General features: G+C 34.0%; 1 protein-coding gene across 11 annotated transcripts in view; it reads right to left on the bottom strand.

The window, feature by feature from the left end:
• Window positions 1-21,441, bottom strand: part of LOC122534208 (glutamate-gated chloride channel alpha) — a 111,877-nt gene that overhangs the window by 63,466 nt on the left and 26,970 nt on the right. For all 11 annotated transcript variants that reach the window (XM_043664600.1, XM_043664601.1, XM_043664607.1 and 8 more), the window contains exon 2: window positions 6,117-6,306. The gene's annotated coding sequence lies outside the window, so the exon portion shown is untranslated. The remainder of the gene's footprint in view (window positions 1-6,116; window positions 6,307-21,441) is intronic.

Here is a 21,441-nt window from a genome sequence, read left to right as displayed (position 1 = left end):
TAAATTGTTATTAATTACGTCTACCGACCAATTAGTTTCTAATTTTTGTCTATACAGGCTGTATCGCATATGCACGTGTGATAAATTGTACTCGGTTGACCAAATTATTACTAATTACACAGATAATCACGTGATATTATCCTTGGACACTTTGACTGATCGAAATTAGCTAAATTTTGTCAAAGCTAATTTAAATTTTCTATAAATCTAAAGCATTTTATTTAAAAATCTAGTAATAATAATATATTTCTGTCATCTGTTGTGTAACATCACCAACGAGATATCTTTCTTTGCAACGCTGCCTTTGCAATGACAATGACGAGTTGTCTTGCGTTATCTTCTTTTCGTTAGGATCAAAAACATTGGAAACACCGAGGAAAAGATGCAAAGTATCTAAATTTTATCAAAGCTAATTATTGCCACGCGTGGTATTAATACCACGCGAGATGTCCATCGAGAGGCAGAAACGCTATTACGATGCGAGATATCTCGTCATCGCAAGGCCGAAATTATGAAGCGAGATAGCTTCGTGGAATTGCAGAAGCGGCGTTACAAGACAAGATATCTCGTCCACGTGTTATTACACAGCCGACAATACAAATAGCTGCGACGAGACATCTCGTCCACAATGGCAAAAGAATTAAATATCAAACATCGGAAAGTCTCTCTTATAACCTCTTGCGCTGGCAACTGACTGCGGACCATAACGAGTGACCGAACCGTACATAGCAATTCGTCGCTTTCTTTTTCTTTTGAACGCGTCGGTATGATACGTCGCTGGATTATTAGGAAATTATTAAGAGAAATTATTAAGAAGTAATAAATCTATTATTTGTTTTGCCTGGGTTATACTTAAATATACTTAGAACTGAGAGAAAATGTTGCAATTTTGGACAAAAGAATTCTCGACGTGCGTGGCAGAGCAAGAGGTTAAGACAACATTACAAAGTAATCTAAATAAACAATCGAGCTTACAGTAAATATTCCCGTGTATATTTCCCAAAAATCTTATCTAGACATTGCAGTTCTGCTGATATTCTCTGATTTGTCACAAACGTTTGCCTTCGTTAAAGATCTGAATAAAATTAAATATTCAGATTGGATTTGGTTAATTAAATATTTGGACTATCAAATGCTCACTACCATAAAGCTGGTCGACTTAAATTAAATATTTACTTAACCCCTTGCGCTGGCAACTGATTCGCGGACCATAACGAGCGACCGAACCGTATACAGCAATTCGTCACTTTCTTTTGAACTCGTCGGTACGATATCGCTGGATAGAAATTATTAAGAAGTAACCAACTTATCACTTGTTTTTGGGTTACATTTCAATATACTTAAGAACTGAGAAAATGTTGCAGAAAATTCTCGATGAGGTTAATTTAGAAAGCATTTATTTCTTCTTCTCCGAACGATATCACAGCAACAACGAGCTAAACGTTCTACAGGCTGCTTCTTTCCTTCCCGAATGTTTCGTTTCACGTGTCATGATGAAGTCGATAACATCACGAATGGCTTGCTCCTACCCATAGAAAATGGCCCGGGCCACGCGTTCTGCGCGAAAAAGATATTCTGCGAAATCTTTACGACGCATGAAAGCGACGTTCGAAGAAGCGGCCTTAACGCGGGCAGCTTAACAATACTGGTTTTATCGACGACGATTCCCGGCCGATCCGCTTCAACACGGAATCCCCCTGTTCCGCCAGCCACGAGGAAGTCGATAACATCACGCAAAGGTGAAGGCGCTGAATTAACTAGCTAGGTTAAGGACGAGATTTCAGCTTCTCGAAAGCGGGTCGCTGCAATTTCACCGTGAACCACTAAACCAGTTATGCCGTGAATTTTTCACGTGACAAATGTACTCGTTTTTGTTCCACCGCGGCACGGTCAGTTCCGTCACGATATCGTTCGGTTCAGTTCGGTTCGGGCGCACGGATAAACTTCTGGTTCTGTCATGGTCGAGGGGGAAAACCTCGAATATTTCCCTCACCGAGCCGGTGATTGAACCAGGCGAAGGGAGGAAAACGAGTCGACTTGTTACTTGCTTTGCTAAATTCTCGGACGCGATTTCTTTGCAAGATCAGTCGTTGAAATCAGAAACTCAGCAAAAACGTACTTGTTATATATATATAAAACTTCTTTAGGTAACTTGGTTCGTACAGATAATCCGGGATGCTTAAAATGCAGAAGTTCAAGAGGGATGACATTGAATAAATATTAGTTGCGAACGAGATGTGTGCAAAACTTTGTGTTTTCCTCGGGTATAACATTAATTTAATTAACACGATGTAATTGACTACGAATAAATATTATTGAGCGTTTAGTTGCTGAATTATTGGTAATTGGGGAACCATTTAACACATCAGAAAATATACAATATACATATCTCAAGATGAACTCTTACACGCTCCTCATTCAGAATGAAACTTTCACACTCTTGGCAATTTTTTATTTTTCAATAGCTATATAATAATTAATATAGTAATAAAATATAATAATATATAGTAATAGTAATGTAATTGTATAATATAATATATAGTAACATATAGCTGATACAGTAATATAATGTAATATAATAAAATAAAATTGACTCGAGCGTTGATCTAAAATTTCAATTCCCTAAATATTTTTTGGAATTCCAAATTTCCAAATCCTCGAGCTTCCAAATTCTTTCACATTCTTCACTCTTCAAACTTTCACACACTTGGCAATTTTTTTATTCTTCAATAACTATATAATCGTTAATGTAGTAATATAACATAATAATATATAGCAATAGTAACATAATTATATAATTATACAATATAATAAAATAAAATTGACTGAAGCGTCGATCCAAAATTTCAATTTTCTAAATTTTCTTTTGGACTTCCAAATTTCCAAATCCTCGAGCTTCCAAATTCTTTCACATTCTTCACTCTTCAAACTTTCACACTCTTGGCAATTTTTTTATTTTTCAATAACTATATAATCGTTAATGTAGTAATATAACATAATAATATATAGTAATAGTAATATAATTATATAATTATACAATATAATAAAATAAAATTGACTGAAGCGTCGATCCAAAATTTCAATTTTCTAAATTTTCTTTTGGACTTCCAAATTTCCAAATCCTCGAGCTTCCAAATTCTTTCACATTCTTCACTCTTCAAACTTTCACATTCTTGGCAATTTTTTATTTTTCAATAACTATATAATATAGTAATAGTTAGTAGTAATATAATATAATAATATATGATAATAGTTATATAATTATATAATATATAATAATAGTAATATAATTATATAATATATAGTAATATACTAATATAATTATATAATATAATAAAATAAAATTGACTCAAGCGTTGATCCAAAATTTCAATTCTCTCAAATCGCCTTTTGGACTTTCAAATTTTTAAATCCTCGAGCTTCCAAATGTCGCGGTTGCACGTATTCTTTGTTCGATTTACTTCACCGTTCCGTTCTCGAAGGATCGAAGGAGATTGACTTGTCTTTATTACTTTTTAATCCTCGTCATCAATTATTGGTACAGTTGTCTTCCGAAGGAACGACGCAGTTAATAGGTTAACGTTACTCTGATACGAAATAACCTATCGGCCACGAATCTATTGGCTTTTCACGTCGTCGAGCCTCGTGTTCGAGGCGCAATTTCCTTCCATGATTTCCGCTAGTTATCCACGAGTTGTCTGGTTTCTCGAAAGAGAGACAACGAAACGGCCAATCATCGTACTTATCAGCGATCATTGTCGATCGACTGGGTGAACGCACGGGATGCAATAGAAATAGAAACGAACGAACCATCGATCTCGCGGCACGGAGGAAGTCTGGGATCGCAGGTGTAGCTTCCTGTGTAACTTTCCAACTTATTGGCCAGTCCGGCTTGAAAACTTCGTGCACCGAGTTTGGAAAGTGAGGAAAGAACCGGTAAGGGAAGAAATATCGCTCGAAATACGATTTCTCTTGCTTCCTTCGTACGATTTTCCGACGTCGCGTGGGATTAATTAGTTACTGGTATTAGTAAAGACTTACGCCGTCGTAACTTTTTACTTTTTCTTCGTCACAGTATAATCTTTATCTTAGATTCTCAAAAGATTCTTTGATGTTCTTACGGAACTGAGTATAAATTGTCTGTTCCGTGTGTAAACTTCCAAGTGCAGCACTTCTCTCGATAAAAATTCCACGGGAAACAGACATTTTGTTTATGTCATGCAAAATACACGATAAATTCAAACAGAACTTTTTCTGAAAACCGAAAGAACCTGTTAATTTCGATCTCTGAAGTTGAAATTAACAGCAATCGTTGCAAGCTCACTTTAAATTTAAACAGTTTCCCACTATTATTTAAATAGTTTCCCAGAAACGCAGCACACGACCTCGATAAATATTAATGAAACTCTAATCTAATCTGTGATCTCCTCTTTCAATTGATTTAAAGTCAGTCCTCTGTACCGTGTATTAAAGATCACATTCATAGTTCAAGCACTACGTATGGAGGAACGTTGCCAGAATAAATTTATCATTTACTCCGTGCAAGATCTTTAAACGAAGAAAGCGACGAATAAAGGTCTATTTCCCTCCTGGGATTTTTAACCTCTTGCGCTGGCAACTGACTGCGGACCATAACGAGTGACCGAACCGTATACAGCAATTCGTCGCTTTCTTTTCCTTTTGAACTCGTCGGTATGATATCACTGGTAAATATACTTAAAATTTAGAAAATGTTGCATATTCTGGGAGAAAAAATTCTCGACGTGTGTGGCACGTCATTAGTCATTCGATTTTTTCTTTTTTTTTTTTTTTGCATATTCTTAAAGGACATAGTTTCAAAAATAAATCTCTGTAACCTTACATGTGAACTCCTAAAATTAACTAAAGTTAATGACGATCAGCGTCATTGTTACCGCAATACTAAATTTTAAAGGTATTTTTCTGGAAACTATGTTTTTCAGAACGGTGTCCATGATATCACAAAATCTATTTGACCAATTGATACAAAATTTTAAGTACGCATTTAGTACATGTGTGACTATAGCCCCTACCGGAATCAACCAAAAAATTTTATTTTTTATATTTTTTTAGGTAGAAGTTTAACAAAAACATGCAAAAATCGATAATCGAACTTCACAGTATCGTCACTTTTTCAATTATCGACTTTTTTCTTTTGTTTTGGTACCTGTTATAGCCAAATTCATACTAATTAAGGAACGTTCAAATTTGTTTATTTCCGGCAAGCAGAATGACCGGAACCGTGAGACGACCTTTTTTAAAAGCGACTATGTTTGAGATTATGCAATGCCACTAATTTTAACTATTTTTGTCCCAAAAAATTTTGAAACGTCGTTGAAATACGTAGAAATAAACCTTGTCAATTTGACTGCAAAGGGTATAATAGTTCCTTTGCAAAAAATTCCCTAACAAAGTTCAAACAAACACGCACTTCACACTAGGATACCCCCTTGAAGCGCACAATCTCGACAAATATTAATGAACGTTAATCTCCGACATCTAATCACTGTAATCACTGTTCGAAATTGATTTCAGATCAATCTTCCGTCAGCGTGCATGAAAAATCACACGTTGCCCGTTGTTCGAGCATGTACGGATAGACGTTCTCGTGCCGGTTTGTCATTTGTCCGCAATGATCCTCGAGCGTTCGCAGACGAACAAAGGCCAAAGGAAATGCAATTTTCGAATAAACACGCACGGCAATCTATAGCAAATCTCGAGAATCTAGAACGCAGCCGAAGTGAATATTTCAAGTCACGTCTCTCAAGGAATGTCTCGCGCGCCCCGACTTTTTCGTTCCGTTCGATGGAATCTTTTTTCATTTCCTTTCTCCCCGACTCGCGCGCCCACCACCCCCAACCCTAACCCCTACATCCTTGTGCTAACAGATGGTTAACGCCTGTCGGTGCTCGCAAGCGCTAACGCGAATTTCAATTTCAACCTGGCGAGAATGCCAATGGACATTCCCCGTGATTTGAAGAAATCTCAATTGAGATGGTCTCGAAGGAGGGAAATTTTGTGAAGTCAACTACCCGTCGACAAGTGCGAGTCAAGTTGGAGAGAAGAAGGAAAAAAGAAGAGAGGGAACGAGATCTTACCTTAACGTGAGATATGTGGCTGGTCGCAATGGACAAGGCAGGCTGTTGCTATTCGTTGTGCAGGTTTTTTTCTTCAACTTTCACGGACTCTCATCTTCCTGCTTACCACTTCTCCGTTCGCTTTCCCGAGCAAAGGGTCCCTTCAGTGGCTCGCGTATCGCTTTCAGCGTCGACCGGTGGAAACTGTCATCTAGAAACAGAAAAAAAGAAAAGAAGAAATGTCAGATGTCTGGATGTAACGTCGTTTAACCTCTTGCGCTGGAATTTCAAAATTTATATTACCATTTTCTTTTTTTTTAATTACCTTTCTTTTAAATTAGATTAATTTCCGATATTGAAATTACTTTTATCAATTCCTATAATTTTACATTTAACATACATAAATTTTTATTGTATACTAAACATAATTTTATCATTTATATTTATGTAATTTACATAATTTTATTATTTATATTTATGTAATTTACATAATTTTATCATTTATATTTATGCAATTCACATAATTTTATTATTTATATTTATGTAATTCACATAATTTTATCATTTATATTTATGCAATTTACATAATTTTATTATTTATATTTATACAATTTACATAATTTTATTATTTATATTTATATAATTCACATAATTTTATTATTTACCTTTATGTAATTTACATAATTTTATTATTTATATTTATACAATTTACATAATTTTATTATTTATATTTATTATTTACATTAATTATAGAATGAACAGTAGGATGTTCACATTGAGTATTTATTTAATTAAACAAGAATCATAATGATCAATTGATTTCCAAAGTACTTGCATTTGATCGGAAAACTCTTTGGCTTTGAAGTATTTGTATATAATACGATATTACATTTTAAAGATTCTTCAGACTTATAAACTGATGGAGACGTAACGTAAGGAATGTAATAGCTGCCGCGTCGTTTATTCGATAAAATTCACATGTTGTTGTTGTTATCACGAGTCGAACGAAGTTTTAGGATAGATTCGAAGCGATAGTGTTGAATTGGTACGGTTTCAGAACACAGGCGGTGCTAAGTCGAGCCAGCTTTCTTGGAATTGCCACTGACCAGCAGCCATCGGGGTGTTGCCAGCAACGTTAGTAACAACCAACGTTCAACCTTGGCCCCGTGGCCCGATTCGTGCATACTCTACTGCTGAACTATCATCCTAGCTGTCGTTACGTCTTTCTAACTTAAAGGATTATTATGAATAATAAGTCGACGCTTTCTCTAATTTTCTCTTTTTCTTTTTGTTTTTCAATCGTTCGGCCATCTCGAATGATCTGTCTTCTCTCTCTCTCTTTTTTTTCACAGACAGCTAGGGATAATTGTCTTTCGGCAGAGTTGCAAGTTCGTCGAATAATCGCTCTGTCGGACGAGCTATTTCACTGAGCTGAGCTCGGGTCAAACAAAAACAGGGACGCCTTTTAGTTTAGCTTTCCGGGTTGCATCGAGAGCTCCATTCAAAAAGCCTGGCAAAAAATTTGTCGAAGTTTTTTTCATTATCCTAAATCTCTGAGAAGTCACTACTCTGAGAGGGGAGACTTTGTCCGTGGGAACGAAACTTTCTGAGAACGTTGGTAAAATAGAAAAAGAACTCGGATTATTATTACGAGATCTGACGTAAATTCGGGTAAAATCGAAATTGAATTAATTTGGTGTCGAAAATATCGGTTAAATTTCAACTTGTCTGGAAATATCTCTTGTGATTTATAGAAAAGTTCTTAGGCGAAAGTTACATTTAAAATTACACAATAGTTCTTAAAGTTATATTTAAAATTATACAATACTGCTACCTCTAAGAAAATGCTGATGATTTCAAAATCTCAAAGAAAAGAGGTAAGTTTCAGATAACATTTAGAGTTCTTTCACACAGCGAATTTTTGTCCTCGAGATTTCTTTCGTAAAAATAACGAAGATATACAGAGCGATTCACACAGCTTGCACACTTTTAAATAATTTTAAAATTATGCATTGGCTAATGAAAAATTATTTAATACAAATCCCGATAATTTGATAAACTACATTCAAAGCTTCAATTTCAATTTTTTAACATCAACTACACATCTTGAACTGACAATTGTAACAGCATTTCAATTGCTTCGCCCTTTCAGCAAATAAAATTATTTCGCAATAATTCAACTATTCAATTAGAAAAAAAATGTCCTTTGTTTTTTCAGAAAGCTTCTCAATTATTTACTACAACGTTCAGACGGCAACGTGAATCTTTTATCAGACATTTTCATCGCAAAAAGAAAAAGGCGACGTAAAAAGCGATTGTCCGCATCTATTCGCAAATAATAATTTATTTATTGGCCAGTTTAAACGGACGGACGTGTAAAACGCGTACTCGACATGACGACGGCGACAGCATCGGTGTTGAAGTCGGCGTCGACGTCGACGTGTCACAAGCACGTGAATATTAAACGATGAACAACAGAGTCACGGAACACCGTGGCGTATTAACGTCGGCCTAACGTGTTCGCGTAGGAAATGTCGCGTGTAACAGAACCATATGCGTTTACGCCGCTAAAGAGCCTCGGGACTCGGAGCCTCACTGGCTGATCTATGGTTGACGTTCATCCCTGCGAATTACCGTATTTCAGAATATACTTTTAATACGTATGTACATTGTGAATATAGTAGAGAAACGTATTCGTATCTTTCGCTTGTTTATCAATCATAACTCGTCAATATATTTATAATAACGTTTTATATATTTTATAATGTTCATCCCGAAGAATTTGTGTTTTTTCACCGTTTATTAATTATAGAATATATTCTTCATATATACGTTATAGCGTTCAAAGGGTTTTGAACTTTTCACTTTTGTTAATTACAGAGTATATTATTAATATATATGTTATAAAATAGGATTTCAATAGAAATTCGTCCTTAAGAATTCGTACTTTTCACTATTTATTAATTATATTTTTAATATATGTTATATTTCTTAGAATATATTTTTAATATATGTTATATTTCTTAGAATATATTTTTAATATATGTTATATTTCTTAGAATATATTTTTAATATATGTTATATTTCTTAGAATATATTTTTAATATATGTTATATTTCTTAGAATATATTTTTAATATATGTTATATTTCTTAGAATATATTTTTAATATATGTTATATTTCTTAGAATATATTTTTAATATATATATATATTCTAAGAAATATAACATATATTAAAAATATAATTAATAAATAGTGAAAAGTACGAATATATATATATATATATATATATATATATATATATATATATAATAAAATTATAAAATAAAAATGTTCGAACAGACTTCAATCAATTTCATGTGACAGATCGTCGTTTTTTTTTGTTAAACAACACCACCATATTCTAGCACGCTATATTACATAAACATAGACTTATAAATGCTTTATTACAAATAAATAAATACAATTTGCAACAGAAATATGAAGCAACAAATCGGATTGATCATATTTGTCCTAATACTATCTTAAAATAAACAACACTACAATAGCCTGAAGATTGAATTGACGAAAAATTCAATCAACAGATTAAATGTCAATTGCTATTTCGTATTTTTATTGTAACATTTGTAATAAAGCATTTGTATAATCAATTTATATAATTACACGATATCTTCTATTACTAGTTTCAACGATAGAACGTACCGATGCCGTTTAGTAAGAAAAATCTGGGACACCTTGCACATTATTTCTTTTTACGAGATTCTGTCATCGAAATTCTGTTAATCTACGTAAACGAATTAGAAACGTTTGTGAGGGAAAGCATCGAGTTGCCCGTCCGCTACGGAATAAGGTTAACGTGTCAGGTATAAAGTAAGTTGCACAGTTATTTCCGCGAACAACCGCACGAACTGTAGCGTAATAAACATAAACACACGTTTATAAGTTCCCCGCAAAAAGTAATTGAAATGATTGCTACTTATAGGCGGCTAGAAGTTTCTCGCTCCGCTGATATGATATTTGCATCCCCATCTCCCCTTGCTGAATCACCAAACTGCTGTACTTAAAAACTATGAGTGTACAAATGTAGGAGAGCATGTAACAAATAAATAATAAATAGACTATCGTCCTACCCGGAGTTTAATCGATGAAAACTTTTCGTTTTATACGATCAATTAGTATCTATGAAATTAATGAAATTTTTGAGATCAATGAAATTATTCGTCGAAGATTAAAATATTAGCGAGCTATGGTTCTACCCAGAGTTTAATCGATTAAAATTTTCAGTCTGATTGACTCAATCGACAAACAAAATTAATTTGTTTTCAATCGTTGATCAAGCGAAATTAATCGTCGAAAAATCGACTAAGAGCGACTTGTCGATTTTCATTTGTCAATTATTATTGATCTCAATTAAATTGAAGTTGTAACGAAACTTCGACGCAAAGCACGTTTCTGGATTGACTCGTACGTCCAATTAAAGACGTAGTTTTGAACTCTTTCAAAATTTGTTGAATAAATATTAATAGGAAACATTATTTCGTTACGTTAGGCATCGATATTACTTCACAATATGTTCACGGACTTACTTATTATTCCAAAGTGTCTCAAAAAAGAAAACAAGGTTAATTGTTAATGTGGTTAATCCGACTGACAATTAAAATTGAAAGAAATTTAATTAATTATACAATAATGTACAATATGTAACAATAATTATCGTTATATAATAAGAGTCAATTCTTCGATTCAATCATTATTAAATGAGGTTGGAACGTGATCGTCAGTCGCGATTAATTTTTCGCCAAACTCCGGCCTAACGAAGATACTGCATCGTACCGCGAAGCTTTCACAAAAAACGACACGTTACGATGGCTCGATGAAATTACGCGGCCGAAAGGAGAACTGTTGAGCATCGATCGAGCATGCTATTTCTGTACAAGCTGTCCCTTTTTTCTTCGTAATAACGAGGAATAATGCTGTGAAAAAACGATTCGTCTAGACGTTCGGTTTCGTGTCATTGAATTTTGAAGACGTCGTTGAACAACGCGTGAAAAATCAATCGTTCCCCCCGGTTTTTCATTGAAATTTCGTTTGCCGCGTGTTGCCGATCGATGCTCGGCGAGATCGGTAGAAACATGCACTGGCAGAGGAAACGCATACGCACTATGCGACAGTTTTGTACCTTGGCACCGTTTCCCTCGTCGCGATATACACGCGCGCCCGACGTGAATATCACGTCGCGTGAACAACCGTCTCCTAAAGCAAACTCGAGCATTTTCGAGTGTACTAAAGTTGAAGAATATAACGTGACGTTATTTTATCGCGCGACAACCCCCTTCTGTTCCCTCAAGCCTCCAGCGACGAAAAACGAAACGCGCTCTGTCGTGTGACTCGCTTTCGCGTGGAAGAAGAAAATTTTGTCAGAAAGTGTACACAAACAAACAGGATAATAGACTTTTCACGGAATTATACACAGAGCTTATTTCGTTTCTGTACAAACATGCTCTCGTGTGTTCTCTCCTTAACCACTTGCGCTGGCAACTGGATTGCGGACCATAACGAGTGACCAAACCTCGCAATACAATAATTCGTGGCTTTTCTCTTTTTTTTTTTTTTTTTTGAACTCGGCAGTATGATATCAATCGTATGGATAGAAATGATTGAGAAGTAATAAATTTGTTATTTGTTTTGCCTATTTTGTCTTTACTTAAATATATACTTAAAGACTGAGGAAATATTCTGGAACAGAAAATTCTCGACGTGCGTTAAAAGAAAAAAAAAAAAAAATGTCAAATGAACAACGGGTCGATATTATTATAAAGTTACAATAAAAAGATCGAAATTGTACGTTCGGATTAGTTTCTCGTTTAATCCCGCGTGGAAACGTCGGCAACGTTCAATTGCATTGGAGAGATTGCGTTTATTATTAGCCATCATTGTAACTAGGAATATTATTGCACGTTGTAGTACCATCTACATTGTTAATATTAATACCGATAGGTTGATTAATAAATGTTTCGTTACAATTTTTTACTAAGCATTTACGAACCGATATTTATATGCATAACTATAATTTTTTTCTTATTATTAATTACAGAAAATATATCTACACCGTTTTTTTTGACGGGTTGAGAATGAAACAATCCATGTAAAGATGTATCTCTGGATAGGTAGATTTTTCACTTTATATTAGAAAAGAGAATTCTAAATAAATATAGAAACTACAATCAACTGTATTACGACTTGCTCGTGCATTTGTAATCTTCAAAGGAACTTTAATTAAAATATTTAGGAATATACTTAAATATTATACTGTGACAACGTGTCTTTTGAAATTATGAAACATCGTAATTAGTACAGCTGAAATAACCTCGTGCGAGATTTAAAATGTTGGACACAACGTTGTACAATTACGAAGAAAAAAAAAGAAAATATTTCGCGTGTTCTTCAACGCAGGCTGAAACAATAGTGCCGCGGCGTAATGCATAGCTGCTCGCAAACCACAGTAGATATTTGCATCGATAAAAGAAAGAGAGGAGTGAAAAAAAAGTGGGAATAATTTACCCTGACCTTGGAGTGTTATAATTTACAATCGTAATGCCCTAGAAATGCCTTAAAAAAAGAAAGAAACATAGAAATTACACGGGACACACGCGCAGGAGAAACCTTTGAAATCGTGCTTCAAACGCGAACCTCGACTTCAATCGGCTCTACCTCCGATTATATATAAATTGAATTTATTTAAAAAAAATTAGACAAACATTTAATTTCTAAATGTATATTAATTTTTTTTATTTTACAAAAAAAATATAGTATATTTATATACTATGTTTAGATCATTTACTTTCGAGATGATTAAAATTATTAAAATTAATTAATCAACCCTGATACAAAAGGTACAAAATTTTACTTATTTATTTTTGAAAAATTCATTTTCATTACTTTAAGCTGTTAATAATGTTATTAATTTTTAATTATTACTAAAATATATATTTTATTATAATTTATATATTATTATAATATATTATATTTTATTATAATATATTTTATTATAAAACTTTATTGAATTACATTAATTTTTAAATTAATTTATATATATTTATATATATCATTTATTTTCGAGATAATTAAAATTATTAAAATAAATTAATCGACTCTGATACAAAAGATACAAAATGAATTTTACTTATTTATTTTCGAAAAATTCATTTTCATTACTTTAGACTGTTAATATTATTATGAATTTTTAATTATTACTAAAATATACTTTTATTATGAAACTTTATTCAATTATATTAATTTTTAAATTATATATATTTATATATATCATTTACTTTCGAGATAATTAAAATTATTAAAATAAATTAATCAACCCTGATACAGAAGGTACAAAATAAATTTTACTTATTTATTTTTGAAAAATTCATTTTCATTACTTTAGACTATTAATAATATTATTAATTTTTAATTATTACTAAAATATACCTTTATTATGAAACTTTATTCAATTATATTAATTTTTAAATTTTATATATATATATATATATAAATTTATATTTGAGTGGATTCTCCCTTCAGTCTTACATTCGCGAATCTTGCGAAACCCAGCGAGTTTCGCTCAATGTGAACAAGCCCGTTCACATGGACTTTTCTCGAGTCTCTGGAAACTACCAATTAACCTCGACGTCTCTCTGTCGCTGTCGCATAAAGTTCTGTTCTCAATCCACTTCGCTGTCCCGGGCACGCGATTCTTACCAGCGTAAGTATCGCACGGTTAATCGATCTTTCCGAACAGTTCCAACGACAGAGACTAATTACTCTAATTACTTTATTATTAATTACTCGAGTTGTTCGATTTCGGTGGTGACAGCGTCCGAATCCGATCAATGTGTGCGAATGACGAATTAATAATTAGAAATAATTGCATTTATTAACTGATTGGTAATTAGAAACTGTTTTCGATTTACGGATTATGAGTTTGTTATTATTTATCGAAGGAACGAAGAAGGGACAATATTCTGTTACACAGATTTACCATCCAAATATATCTAGATTATAAGTTTAAATTATTTATTAGAGGGACGAGTGAGAGAATGAGGATAGCGTTCGAATACGATCAAGTGTTAATAATTGGAAACTGCAGGTATTTATTATCTCTGTACGAGATCAACAGATTTGAATTTACTTATTAAAGGAATGAATGAGTAAAGAAGGGATAATGCATCCTGCTACTCATACTGCTACACAGATTTACTAAATACCTAGATTACAGGTTTAAAACTACTTACTAAAGGAATGAATGAATGATGAGGGGATAATATATTTTACTGTGTACACTACCACACGGACTTACTATCAAAATATCTAGCCAGAAGTCTTTCTGTTAGTTTACGATCGCCTCAATTTGATTCAGTCACAGCCTTTAACTTCTTATCAAAGGATCTGAACGCAAAAGGTCTTACCAAGCAAGAAAATAGTTCTACCAAGTTTCACATAAACACAAATTTCACTTTTATTAGCACAAGCACATAATTCTCTATTATACCGGTTTCTAGAGACGAAATTTAATCGCGTCGTAACATTTCAGAAATAATGTATGAAAACTAAGCAAGTGTCTTTCGACCATACGAAGTACGTCGAAGTATAGTACGAAGACAATAGGGCATACTTTGCTTAAATTCCATTTGAACGTAATTTTAATCAAAATCTCGAAATTCACATCGCCGCGAATATTGTCAGACAATTATTTTCAATTCTTGACATCGCCATAAATTACCATATTAATTCCACTAAATTTAAATTCGAGATACTTGAAACGTAGAAATTTATTTCATACAGTTCTATTAGTCTCGACATTTTTATTTGCAACGTTGGTAACATTAATTATACAACGAACATTTGGATATCTAGCTTAAGTATTATGGAAAAATTGGAAACGTGATCTACGACATTGATCAAGCCGAATGCAAGGAGTAACTTCGTCGTGAGAAAGATCACACCTGTTTGACCCTAGCGTACGTAGCTTCCCCTATCTGTAAGATCCACTGACCTCCCTTCTTGACGTTGTTCCCTATGTAGCAACCATACACTCGCTAGACCACTTTTTTCTTTTCTTTCTGTCGCGAAAGACATTCTATTTAGATAATTTTAGAACGTACGAGTTTGTCTATGCACTCGCTTATTGCCCATTGCTCGACTTACCTCTATTAACTTCCATGCATAGTTCACCTCGATTGCATGGAAGAACTTGCACCAACTTTCTCGATTACTTTCTGATCAATTACAGTTCCTATATCAGTGGCGTTGAGCTGTCGTAATTCTTTATACGATTAGCCTGCTCGTGACTAAACCCTGCTAAAAAATGCATCATAATCGGCAAACAACGATCGCAATATTGTATTATCGGATGCAGGAAAGTTCTTTTTCGTATAAAACGCATTAGCTAGTATTCTAAATTTATATTTTTATATTATATTTTATATTATATTTATATTATAATATATATCATATTATATTATACTATATTTATATTACAATATATATTATTTTATATTATACTTATATTATGATATATATTATATTATATTATTTTATTTTATTCTATATTTATATCATAATATATATATATATTATTTTATATTTTACATTATTTAGTATCATATACTAAAAAAAAAAAGATACACGTAACTTAGATCGTGTTGATAAATCTCGAGCAACGATTTATGTTACATTTACTACGTTCTGAAATCACGCTGCGACTTTATTCTATAAATTTCAGACATTTCAATTTCAGACGTTTCTTTCTTTCTATTTTACGATCGAGTTCTGACGGAATTAAAATTGCAATCTACGTGTGCCAATCATACTATAACTATAACTCAATTCTGATCAAAATGTGACCCAGATGTAATCTCTATTAATTTAATACTAAAAAAAAAAATCTCGCAGTAACTTCAGTGCAGATGAAAAATATTTCACTTTGTAAAGAAAAGAAAAGACTGTAACTGACTTTTCTCACTGAGAACAATTTTCCGTATATAACGATACAATTTGAGGGCATAATCAGCGATCGATAACGAATGCTAAACGCAATTCTCGGTCCAGTTAAAAGTGGGAATCATCCCTCTGGAAAATGATGCGACAGGTTTGTCCCCGGGATCCTTGAATAAATATACGTCTACCTATCTACGTGTTACGCGTACGAATATAAATAAACATTCAATCTAATTCTGACGTCAATCTAATTCGATCTAATTCGATCGTCAGTCGACAATTTTATTTCACAAGTTGCTTCTATTTTGCGAAATTCTGCACGCGTCACTGTGCAAAAGAAATTCAACCGACTTTCGGCTCACGTGTCACAACGATCGCGTTTTTTCCTCTTCTTTTCTTTTTTCACTGCAACCTTCAACCACGTAAGTAAAAACCGCTGGAGAACTGATAAGATTCAAACCAATATTCCGTGCATACAGTGATTATGAATAATCACGTAAAATATCGCTTAGGGTGTAATTATATTCGAAACCAACGGCACGCGGTCATTCTCTGTGTAATTTATCATAAAAATCGACTGTTTCGAAGAAAGGCATCTATCATGTTTCTTTATCGGTTGTGGGAATACTCTTGACACGTTCACTGCCACAGCGAACGTCGACGATCGCTGTTTTTAAATATTTCAAGATAATTAAGCAAAACATCGATGAACAACCGTAAAGTAATATTGTAAAATGAAAATTCGATTCCGTCGTATCTTCCTCGAGATTAAAAGGAAACGGAAATAACCAGACTGGAAATGGTCCAAATGGAATTTCCAAATCCAAATGGGATCCAATAAAAGTTTCAATATTTTCCTAAAGACTTTAACCTCTTGCGCTAGTAACTGGTTTGCGGACCGTAACGAGTGACAAAACCGTATACAATAAATCGCCTTTTTTTTCAATTCATCGCTATATCACTGGATAGAAATTACTAAGAAGTGATAAATTTATTCTCTGCTTTGTCTGGATTATATTTCAATATAGTTAAAACTGAGAAAATCATGGAACAAGTCGACTTGAAATTAAACTTTAATCTCTTGCGCTGGTAACTGGTTCGCGGACCATAACGAGTGACCAAACCGTATACAATAAATCGCCTTTTTTTTCAATTCATCGCTATATCACTGGATAAAAATTACTAAGAAGTGATAAATTTATTATCTGCTTTGTCTGGATTATATTTCAATATAGTTAAAACTGAGAAAATCATGGAACAAGTCGACTTGAAATTAAACTTTAATCTCTTGCGCTGGTAACTGGTTCGCGGACCATAACGAGTGACCAAACCGTATACAATAAATCGCCTTTTTTTTCAATTCATCGCTATATCACTGGATAAAAATTACTAAGAAGTGATAAATTTATTATCTGCTTTGTCTGGATTATATTTCAATATAGTTAAAACTGAGAAAATCATGGAACAAGTCGACTTGAAATTAAACTTTAATCTCTTGCGCTGGTAACTGGTTCGCGGACCGTAACGAGTGACCAAACCGTATACAATAAATCGTCTTTTTTTTTCGAATTCATCGGTATATCATTGGATAAAAATTACTAAGAAGTAATAAATTTATTATCTGCTTTGTCTGAATTATATTTCAATATAGTTAAAACTGAGAAAATCATGGAACACAAGTCGACTTGAAATTAAACTTTAACCTCTTGCGCTAGTAACTGGTTCGCGGACCATAACGAGTGACCAAACCGTATACAATAAATCGTCTTCTTTTCGAATTCGGTATATCACTGAATAAAAATTGCTAAGAAATAATAAATTTATTATTTGCTTTGCCTGAGTTATATTTCAATACAGTTAAAACTGAGAATATCATGTCATTCCAGCGCAAGAGGTTGATTCAAAGATCTTTTTCTTTTGCTCAAACTCATTAAAACGAGAACGAACTTTGAACGTAAAAAGTGATCGTTATTCGTGGAAAGGATTATTTTTTCCTTTTATTTAACGCTGCATAAGTAAGATCCGGATAGTAAATCGCAATCGGAATGCAACAGATTTGACAAGGTTTCGTAACACCTGCCAGACATAATTTATTTATTTTGACTGAATATCAACGTCTCCGTTATCGACGTGATAGGTTTGAATTACGATATCGAGGGAAGCATCAAATACACGGGAAAGAGGCTCTTGAGATCATGAGATTTCATCGAGATCGACTTATACGTGAGCTTTTATTGAAATTTTATCAAACGTGTCGCGTATTGGAGCCGCCACAGACAACCGATCGATCAATAAATTCTATAATTGCGACATTAGCGACGTGACAATTCCAAAGGCCTAATGAAATTTAATTTAATCGGTTCCCGATAATCAGAAATCGATAATCTTTCGCTCTTTTTATTCGAGCTTTTATCTTGTGTATATCACGTATTTGTATCAATAAAATAACGTTCATTCGCGGAGAGCGTGAATTCAATGTTATATCCTTGACGCTTGATTCTCATTTTCGCGCGATATTATTGAAGAAACGTAAATTAATTAAATTGTTTCGCCAAATTGCGAAAGTTAGATATGTTGCAAAAAGCCCGCAAAAAAAAAAAAAGGGAAACGAAAGTACAAAGAGTGTCTGTATAATTTGAAAAAGAAAGTAACTCGCCGCGGATAAAATATTCGAAATTTCACAAATGAAATCCAGTTTAAAAAAGTTTAAATCCCTTCTTTTTGCACCGCGAATGTAAATCGTCGGAAAAGAAATTGCAAGTAAAATGCCGCGGTTAATGCAACTTTGGTCCATTAATGGATAAAAGGACGCGACACCGCGTTATTTTCTTCGCCGTCGCTTTAATTAAACCAGAATTCAAACGTGAAGAGCAGAAGGGAGATACTTTGCTGTATAAGGGACCGAAGGTTGAAACACTTCGTAATTTATGGACCGTTGGACCTTCGTGTTGTACTTAAGGCTCGTTCTTCCGCGTGTATTTTATCGAGAGGACCTTCCATCCCTGACAACAAGTGCCCACTCGATTGTACGAACCGATATCGTAACGAAGAGACATCGAGTCTCCCTTCGAGATATTCTTGTACGTACCTCGGACGTTATTCTCGTTTTTTTTTTCACGCTTCGCCTCGGTTATTCATTCATAAATTTATTCGGAATAACGATTCGACGTTGTATAATTGGAAATTTGAAATGAAATGAAATCCGTGTGCTCGATGACGCAATAGCAATAACCTCGTTAATTTGTTATAATAAAATTAAACATCTCTTTATTTACGTTTGATCGGACGTTCGATTTTATGTATTTTCTTTTTTTTTTTTTTTTTTTGCGTTGGAAATTTGAAAAAAATTTCTCACATCATAGACTCAAATTTGTCACTTTCAGGGCAGAAAGTGTGATGGTCGAAACAATTCTAACAATTAATTTGTTATAATAAAATTAAACACATCTCTTCATCCATGTTCGATTTTATGTGTTTCTTCGCGTTGGAAATTTGGAAAAAAATTTCTCGGGATATTTCTTGCATTATAGACTTAAATTTGTCACTCTTGGGGCAGAAAGTGTGGTGGTGGAAACATACTAACAATCAACTATGACTCTTACGAATAATTTGAACAATCCTATATCTTCCTCCAGAAATTTCGTTCTCCTGATAATTTGAATTAATTGCTTGATACGAAAGATCAGTAGTAGATCAGCGAGAGATTGGTATGATAAATTTCAAGATCTGAGAATTTATGGCCAGGATGGTGAGCGGTTGTATTACAAATTTGCCGCGGTATCAGGAAACAAACGGAAACAAAAGGAAAAACGTTCGGTAAAATCGGCGAAATAGGTGAAAGGTTCGAGCGTAGGTAATGGCCTGACCTTCGACGAGGCCGTGACACAGTAGTATCTTCCCGTGCCAGTCGGACTAGCTCGCACAGGCATTTTCAATCAGCCTAAACTGGAGACGTATTTTTCCAACGACTTTTCCGTCTACGCATCGTCGATCACTCCAGCCGACTTCTAATAACGCTTTCTGGTCAATGTACGATCACAGCGTACGATCTAACTGCAGGTAGGCCAAGGTTTTCTGAACAGAGAGAACATTCAACTAAATGTGCACTGGGTGGAAACGATATAGGGAGGTCGTAAAGCAAAGCGTTAAGCGGGGTCGCTAATTGATCTAACTGCAGCTAGGGTTATACGTATTCCGCACGCATGCGAGCATTTACGTCAGTTTCTCCTTCTTTTTTTTTTTCTAATCGATTGATCGCGATGAGATCAGATTTACACCTTCTTTTTTTTTTTATAGAAAAATAATTTTAAAACGCTCCTTTCATTCAAGTTTCTCTTTCGACCTCGTTTCAGGACTATATCCAGTCTCTTAAATTTCAGTTTGAACTTATTTAAAGATGGCGTTGCACACCTGTCGTACGGGTGTTATGAATTTTTCTCAAAAAATATTTTGTATCCGGCTATATCTCTATTTCGTGTTAATCTTTTAAATGTCAGCGTTAATTGCGCTGGCAATTGATTACGAGTGACCGAACCGTACACAATAATTCGTCGCTTTCTTTCTCTTTCGACCTCGTCGGTGTGACGTCACTGGACAGAAATGATTAAGAAGTAATAAAAACTTATCATTTGTTTTGCCTGGGTTACATTTAATCATACTTGAAACGGAGAAAATGTGGCAATTTTGGGAACAAAAAGTTCCCGACGTGCGTGACACGTCGCTCCAGCGCAAGAGGCTAAACTAATGAAATAATTATTACTGAAATTAATAAACGAGAACCGTAAGTAAGAAATAACAAACCTTATTACTCCGTAAATATTTTCATCGTCCGTGTTGGCTTTTAAATTTTGTTCACAATCACTTCGATAACTCGTTCTTACGGTTAAAAAGATATTGGGCAGAGATGGGAAATACTCGGCGCGGTATTCCGATTACGAAATTCACGAACTTTTATTACCAGTCGATTTTACGACGTCGTTACATCGACCATAAGGCCGCTATAACGCCTCTATGTATATCAACCTTAATGACAGAAGAAACGAAAGGCGAAACTTTGATATCGTGTGCGAGTGCGAATTCAGTACGATAGAGAGGAAGTAAGAGCAGGAAGGGAAATGGGGCTAATAACCCACTTGAAGAAGCCCTAGTCCCCTATTTTATGCTTCTTTGAAAATGACTATCCTGTTAAAAAGCAGACATCACGAGACGACACTATTAGCCACAGACACGTTCCATTATCCACATAATTGTCTACGTAGTTTTCTGCTCTCTATCTCTTTCTCTCTCTCTCTCTCTCTCTCCCCTCGTCTTAAATCTTATATTGTATTTCTGTAAACTAGGGCAATTACATGTATGC

This window comes from Frieseomelitta varia, unplaced genomic scaffold (genome assembly GCF_011392965.1).
Source record: "Frieseomelitta varia isolate USP_RPSP 00005682 unplaced genomic scaffold, Fvar_1.2 scaffold_580, whole genome shotgun sequence".
NCBI lineage: Eukaryota > Metazoa > Arthropoda > Insecta > Hymenoptera > Apidae > Frieseomelitta > Frieseomelitta varia.
This window is presented reverse-complemented; position numbering and strand designations above follow the sequence as displayed.